Genomic DNA, 7,871 nt, shown 5'->3' with positions numbered 1-7,871 from the left:
TGCGGCCCATAAACTGCGGGATCTCGATGGCTTCTGTGATGGCTGAGATAGAACAGAAAATGGAGGTTACATGGTATTCGGCTCTCTTGACCCCAGCCCTCAACCCCAGGGCAGGAAAATACAAAGGAAGCCAGTTCCTGGAAATGGGACATTTAACAACTTGTCAGCCCCTTCCTCTTGTCTGCACACACACTTGGCCAGGTTTGGAGCTGCCTGTCATGGCCTGGGGTTGGTGTCTCCCTGTGGTCGCCTCCCTGGGGCTGGCTGTCACTGTTATTGGCCTCAGCACTACTGAGAAGTCTTTGCAGTATGTTGAAACTTGAACTGTGCCCAATTATTCTTGGAAGCCAAAGAGCAGGTCGTGGGCCATGTGGGGAACAGCTGGGGATAACCCTAGATATTCTCCAAGGGAGGCAGAGAAAACAATCCCCAAACAAAGCCCACCAGGATTTCATGATCTGAAGCCAATCTGCCCCAGGACTCCTACTTCTTCAGCCATGACCTCAAGAGATTGGTGAAGTAGGCGGGATAAGGCTTTGGCTCGTTTTTTTTTACAAATCACCTTCCAGTGTCATGTTTTACAGGATCTTCACCATATTCTCATGGAGTAGCAGGGAGTATGGAGGAGGGCTGGTTATTCCCATTTTACAGAAGAGGAAGACAATGCACAGGAATCATCAAGGATTTGCCCAAGATCACACAGCAAAGACAGCATAAGACCATAAACCAGAAGGGCTCTCCTTAATTCTGGCCCTCAGCCCACATTTGACTTTCCAGTATCTTAGAAGTGTACTTCCTTCTTCCTAATGTCTCATCCCCTTGTTTTCCTAAGGAATCACCCTTTTCACACAGCAACATCTTTCTCCTCTTTAGAAAGACATAGAAGTGACCGTTGAAGGAAATTAAGGTAGAATGAATCTCATTTTCAAAGAAATGTGCAAAACGAGAGAGAATAAATCAGCTTATAAAACCAGTTAGAGTTTCACAAAAATATGTGGTTGAAGCAAAGAAGACACTGAGCTGACTCTACACCCAGGGGAGAAAATGTATAATTATTTGATACTATGAACAGTAGGAGAGTTTAAACTTAACTTCTAATTATGAAAAGAGAAAGAGAGAGACAGAGAGGGAAGGAGAGAGAGAGGTAACAGCAAACCCCCAAACCCAGTGACATTGAGTCCCAAGGATAACTTCCTCTGTTGGCAGGTCACCCACAGCAGGTTCCCACAATGTTTTCAAAAAAAAAAAAAAAATTAAAAAAAGGAAGGAAGGAGGTAAGGAGGGAGGGAGGGAGGGAGGGAAGAAGGAAGGAAATAAAAGCAAAGAAAGAGAAATGGAACTTTAATAATTTCGGAGGTAACTCTGAAGAAATTGCTTTAGTGCTGACACATCTCAGCTCTGATCAGGGGGCTGCCAGCCCAGGGGGGCCTACTGGAACCAAGAAAGGCTCTATCTAGTGCAGCAGCCCCCACCTATTCGTGGGCTTGCTAGCCACGCTTTCAGTTACTTGTGGTCAGCCGTGGTCCAGAGGCAGATGATCCTCCTATCGTCAGAAAGTCAACAGAAAGTCACCATGCCTGTGTCACTGCCCACACTTCATCCCACCGAACAGGCATTCCATCTCACAACATCACCAGAAGGGTGAGGACGGTCCAGTAAGATATTTTGAGAGAGAGAGACCCCAGTGACATAACTTAGATTCCATATGTTGTTACAAGTGTTCTATTTTATCATCAGTTATTGTTGTTAATCTCTTACTGTGCCCAATTTAGACTGATCGTAGGTAAGCACGTCCAAGAAGAAACATGGAATATATAGGACTCTGTACTGTCTGTGGTTTCAGGCATCCGCTGGGGGTCTTGGCAGGTTCCCTCCCCGCAGATCAGGTAGGGGAGCGTGACTGTAGCTTCAAATTCTGGCCACCCCACCAGCCTCTCTCCCTTCTGGTTAAAGAGGGTAAGAGGAAGAGGGGAGGAAAAGGAAGGGAAGTAGAGAGAGGTAAAAGAGTGAGATGCAAAATAGCAGGAGCTGAGGAGAAGAATGAATGGGAGGAAGGAGAGAGAGGGGAAAGGAGAAAAGAAGCTGCCAAGTAAGGAAGGGAGAGCCAGGTGCCTGGGCAGCCTTCGGGTGGGGGAAGGAGCGGGGGTGGGGAAGCAAGGCAGGGAGGGAAGGGGCCAGAGGAGTAGAAGTCGAAATGAGAGGGGGAGAGAAGAAGAGGGAAAAGGGGGCTTGTAGGTGGGATGCAGGCCCCTAACCTCAGGATAGGAGTGCCCAGGAGGGAAAAGGAGAGGATATCCAAGCTGTCAGAGTGGCGGTTCCCAGAGCTAAACATAGCCAAGGCTCCCCCACTGGGTTTGGCTCACCCCCAGGGTGAGAGGCGCAGGCCCTGCTGTTACTGGCCATGGGCGTGGGCCTGTTCCCCTGGACTCCTTGAAATGGTAGGATGTGCTTGTCACACGTCAGCGAGGCACACAGAGAGCCTCTGCGGGGTCTGTGTGAGCAGGGCCCAGCTGCCTGCCAAGCCGGGCTCAGGCGCTTCCCGAGCTCCAGCTGGGAGGCGAGCGCCATCTCAGGGCTGGTGGCTCTAGAGGGAGGATTCCCGCCTCCTCCCCGGTAGAGTGGCCGAGTCCCCCACCACTTACCCCGTTCCCCTCTGCAAGCGCTTGGCCTGCACGGGGTGCCCTCCCTGGCAGGAGCCCAGAGCGCTTTCGCAGTGTCACCTGGAACATCCTGTACTTACTATTGAGGCAGTGGTTCTCGCACTCTGCCAGCCGCCAGCATGGAACAGAAGAGGGGAAGTCGGAATTCCACAGGTCACCAGAAACCAGCCTTGTTTCCCCCATAAAGCCCTGAGAGGGCCCAGCCGGTCCTCTCAGGGGAATGGGAATAGGAATCCCACAGGGATGGCTGGAATCTCTCTCAGCACACTTAGCACCAACTCCCCTCCCTAAGTCTCCACTGCATAGTGGGAGTGGGGTGGGGGTGGACAGAGAAGGGATGTGTCCGTTGTCTGACACTTCTGAGGCTCCCCTGATCTTGAACTAACAATCCCCATTTATCCTAAACCTGGAGAAACAGTTCTTTGCTGAACAGTTACTTACCTTGTCAATGATTATTACTTTTCTTGCCTCTAGGCTATGCGTGAAAGAGGAATGATAAGCCAGCCAGCTGCCTCTTTTCTCTCTGTAGTGGAAAAATATCCCCCCAATTCCCACCCCACCGGCCCTCTGCAAAATTCCAGAGCCCTGCTCATTCTGCGATTAACAAAGGGCGGGGGAAGGCTCCAGAAAGGACCCAACTGAATATAAAATGGTGAAAATATACAAACTGCAGGCAGTATCTATGGATAAATATGAACTCTGTACTAGAACATTAGAGCTGGAAGTGACCATCTAGCCCTTTCCGGCCCTTTGTAGTTTATTTAAATATTGTAAACATGATGATATTTTATCCTAACCCAATTTTTTCTACATCATCTTTTCTTCTGCGGCAAAGGCACTAATCAAAAAGTGTTTTTGTCACGTCTTCACATTTATACCTAAAAGACTGTGCCAATCTGCCGACACAAAAAAATACCCCAATGAATAGCAGCCTCCAAGCCAGGGAAAGCAAATTTTCCACCTGAGGGACTTGAAATTCCCAACAGACTATAAGGAGCTGATGGAGCGCTGGCTCGTTCTTAGAGTCAAAGGACCCCAGAGAAGGAAGGACCTGGGCGGGGGGGCTGTAACCTGACTTTCCCAACAGCATCCTGATGGATGGCCACCGGGCCCAAGCAGCTCCTTCATCCACAGGGTAGCACCCTCCCTTGCTGGACAGTTCTACTTGGTCCAGGATTCTTGGTTCCATGATGCTGCCTCGGTAGCCGGAGTAACAACCACCAAATACCTTTCCAGGACCAGCCTTCAACTCTCTCAAGATCAACATCCAGGCTGAACACACCCACATTGTTCCATTGTTGAATGATACAACATGCTAAGGAAGAAACAGTCCCTGTAGTCTGCATAAGGAATATGCTGTATTCATTTGTGTTTTTATATACTGAGTTTTCTTAAATTATGGCCTATGTTTACTGAAGCTGTTTTTTCACACACTGGGACCAGAAAAAGTAACATCATCTAAATCAGACCTCCCAAGGTGCTGTGAATTGACTAAATACTATAGAAAATGTTCAAAATGTTGTGTTTGTGGAAGGTGTGCAAGGTGTCAATGATGAGGCAAGACCGGATTCTGCAGGACTGAGAACCGTGTGCCCAAGGCCGGCTCGCTGTCGGTTTTAAGCGCGGAGCAGCTCTCCTCCACAGAGAAACACCCCCATCTAGCGGCCTGACGGGTCCTGCACGCTCCGAGTCCAAACTTGTCAGTAATGCAGGGAAGGGAAGGGAGGACCAGGGCTCAGAGTTCTTTCCCAAATGGCCTGCGTGCTATTGGCTGGGAGAAGCCCTGGGAGACAGCTGCATCCTCTATCCTCGTCTTGGGACACTCAGATCATAGCCAAGGCACCAAGAAGTCCCCCAGAAGAGAGAGCTGTTTAAACTGGGGTTACTCAGGATTACCCAAGCTTACCTGACCACAGACCCCCACACCCATTTTGTGTCTGTGAACGTATGTGGTCTGTCTTTGCATGTGTGCTCAAACCAGCCATTAATATTTCTTAGAACCTACTTTTGTACATGAGCTTCGTGAAATTCTGCTTTAACTTACTAGTAACTTACTTAGATACAAGAACTCTGAGGGCGCCTGGGTGGCTCAGTCGTTGAGCGTCTGCCTTCGGCTCAGGTCATGATCCTGGAGTCCCTGGATCGAGTCCCGCATCGGGCTCCCTGCTCAGCGGGGAGTCTGCTTCTCCCTCTGACCCTCCCCCCTCTCATGTGCTCTCTCTCATTCTCTCTCTCTCAAATAAATAAATAAAATCTTTAAAAAAAAAAAAAAGAACTCTGAGGGACCGGATGCAAGATGGGTAAATTTGGATGAGAGTAGAGCGAAAGCGAAAAGAAATCTCTAGGGATGGGGCGTACCTTTTCCGAGGAGGGAAACGCCCTGGTAACACCCCTCTGGGGAGATGAGAAGGGGGTCTCAGTATTGGGGTGCTCCATAGGGTGCCTAGATTTAAGGTAGCAGAAGGCACCTAAGAGTGAGAGCCCCTAAACGGGAGGTCAGGGGACCACCGAAGTCAGGCCTTATGATTTCCGTAGGCATCTGCAGTTAGAAGTAGGAGAACTGGCTTCTCCTGGCCTGGTGGGTTCCCCAGGTTGGGGCGGAGAGGTTCGGTTCTCCGTAGCTGCTAGTGCAATAGGGAGCCCACAGTGCCCCGGGAGCAGTGAGGAGCTCAGTGGGAGCTCGATGCCCACTTCTGTCTGGGCTCAGCCTTGCAGGGACAAAGGGGGAGGTCCTTAAACCACTGTGATGGTCTGGGTGTCTAGACCATTCCAGGATAGGCCAGAGTTTCTGGTTCCAACCCTCCTGTGCCACCAAGAGGCGAGAAGAGGTGCCAATCTCCCAACGAGGGCCCTAGTGGAAATCACCTGCGTGCCACAAACTCCCTGACCAGGTTAGAGAAAACCAGACTCACCAGGGACCCCCAAAGCTAAACTGCTGGTGGAGAAGGTGGTATGGATTGAATGAGGCCTGGAGCTGGTGACTTCAGCAGTGTGGGCTGCTCAATGTAAAAGGACCGCTTTAGCTTCCGGAGGGGATACTAAGAGTAGGTTCTTGCTTTTGAAAGATGATCTGGTTATCAGGGAGAAAAAAAAAAAATCCAAACTTTTAAATATAGGAAGCTACGCATCACCTTGCTGGATGAGACAAGACTGTCTCCTGTCTACCTGTCAGGATTCATCCTGACAACCAAGGATGGCTTCTGAACATTCTTGGTCTCTCCCACCAAGAATCTAACCAAAGTTTTAGAATGTTCTTCTGTGTTTCTGTGGAATAGTGTAGCTGCCCACCTCTCTCCCTTCTCTTTCCAATCCTCACTCGGGACTAGATGCTCACCCCGATATTACAGCAGTCCGTGTGACAACTGCATGCCACCGCGTGCCCATTGGGGCCTGGAAAAAATTGTCCTTAATGGCCCTAACTTGCGCCCAGTCTCCCATTAATGCTGTCAAGCCATAAACAGGAGAAGAAATGACTTGCTAGGGGCCACGCCCCCCCATACGGAAGCCTTCCTAGAGGGGTAACAACTGCCCTTAGGGCAGAAGCACTATCTTTATTTCAAAGCATAAGGAAACACTGATACAACACGAGGGGAGCTGATAGTCGGCCTGGGTTTTACTCTGGGCTTGAGCCTAGCATGTTCCAGAAAAAGAGGCCTAAACGCCCCCCAGATCCCCCCGCCGCTGTCCATTCCCTTGGATCTTGCCAGGAGGCCCAGGCCCTCCCTGGAGCTCTGACTCTTCAAGCTGCTGAGACTTGCTTCTCACTGAACCTGAACACACAGTTATGGAGCTATAAATGTGAGCACTTTATATCTGTTACGGCTAATGTTCTGCAGCAGAAAACGAGGGTTAACAAGATCACAAATTATCCTGTCCTTCCTCCTCTAATTCTCAAAGCTAAACGTTCATTTAAGCCTTGGGCTTTATATATTGACCATTAAGGTGAGCATTTGAGGCAGGAGCAAACCTGAATTGCCTGTGGTAAAGTTGGAGACCCAGGAAACTCAAACACTAATGTGTAAAATCCAAACTCAATTTTCCAAATGAATGGGCTACTCTTGAACTAAATCTCTGCAAGTACACGCTATTAGCCAAACAACAATTTGCTTGTTAGAATTATAATCAGGATCTTTCAGAAATGGATCCATCACTCTTCTTCGGAGGTTCATCCCTAGGGTGAGCTATGTTAATAAACATATTTCTTATAATTTGCCATGCAGTTTTCAAAATTCATTGAAACAGAATACTACGCAGGCTTCCAGCCAGCAAATTAGCATTCATACTTCCCAAGACTGCTGCAAAACAACTTCTCCTACTATTCCATACCCCGCAGCATCTACCTGTAACTGACCATCTTCTCCTAAGCCCTAATTCTGATAAAGTTCGGGAACCTGGAAACAGACGGGAAAGAGAGAGAACACATCCCTTCACTTAGGCTCACTGCCTTATTTCCTTTGACCTGATGCCTTTTTTTTTTTTTTAGTTTGGCCTGATGCCTTTTTTTAGTTCCCAGGCTGGTGAGGCCATACTGATACTTGAAACAACAAGAGCCAATGGCCCAACATGATGACCATATACTGGGAGGCCTCTTCCAGACACCAGGTCCGTGGCCTCTGCCTCCCTAGGGCAGGTGTGGAAAGTTCCATCCAGTAGGGACTCAAGGCCTGTGACCTGCTCTAGCTGTCAGACAAGGACGGGTCGGAAGCTGAGTAGCTCACAGCAGGTGTGGTGGATTTTCTTCTTCTCACCAGCAACAATAACGGTGAGTACTGGCTGAGTACTTAATAGGCCTTCTCCTCAGGAATATGCATCGCCTCATTTAATCTAGGCTACTACCCTCTGTGCCAGACGCTATTGCGTCATTATTCGCATTTTACTGATGAGGAAACCCAGGCACAGAGGAAACAGCATGAAAAATAACACTTTCAGAAGGTTACTTATACTTTAGTAGAATTTATATTTTTCTGTATTGGGCAAGATTTCTCAGATTTCTCCTTATTGCCTTCGCAGGTACCGGTCAACATAGTTATCAGCTATAAAGCCCAGGCATCCACCTATCAGGATAGGCTCTGGGCATGGCTCAGAGGCAGGGGTCGCGCGGAAACCCCCCTACACTATGATTTAACCTTTCGGCTGCTAGACCATCAGGGGATTCTCAGGGAAGACGCCCCGCTGTTACCGAGGTACTTCGGCGCTGTAATTCTTCTTTAA

At 49.0% G+C, this 7,871-nt stretch overlaps 1 protein-coding gene across 1 annotated transcript in view; it reads right to left on the bottom strand.

The window, feature by feature from the left end:
- EGFLAM (EGF like, fibronectin type III and laminin G domains) overlaps positions 1–7,871 on the bottom strand; it is a 158,996-nt gene that overhangs the window by 14,606 nt on the left and 136,519 nt on the right. The window lies entirely within an intron of this gene.

The sequence above is a fragment of the Leptonychotes weddellii genome, chromosome 7 (genome assembly GCF_054177405.1).
Source record: "Leptonychotes weddellii isolate Sample4059 chromosome 7, ASM5417740v2, whole genome shotgun sequence".
In the NCBI taxonomy this organism is placed as follows: Eukaryota; Metazoa; Chordata; class Mammalia; order Carnivora; family Phocidae; genus Leptonychotes; species Leptonychotes weddellii.
Note: the sequence above shows the minus strand (reverse complement) of the source record. Positions and strands in the feature narration are given on the sequence as shown.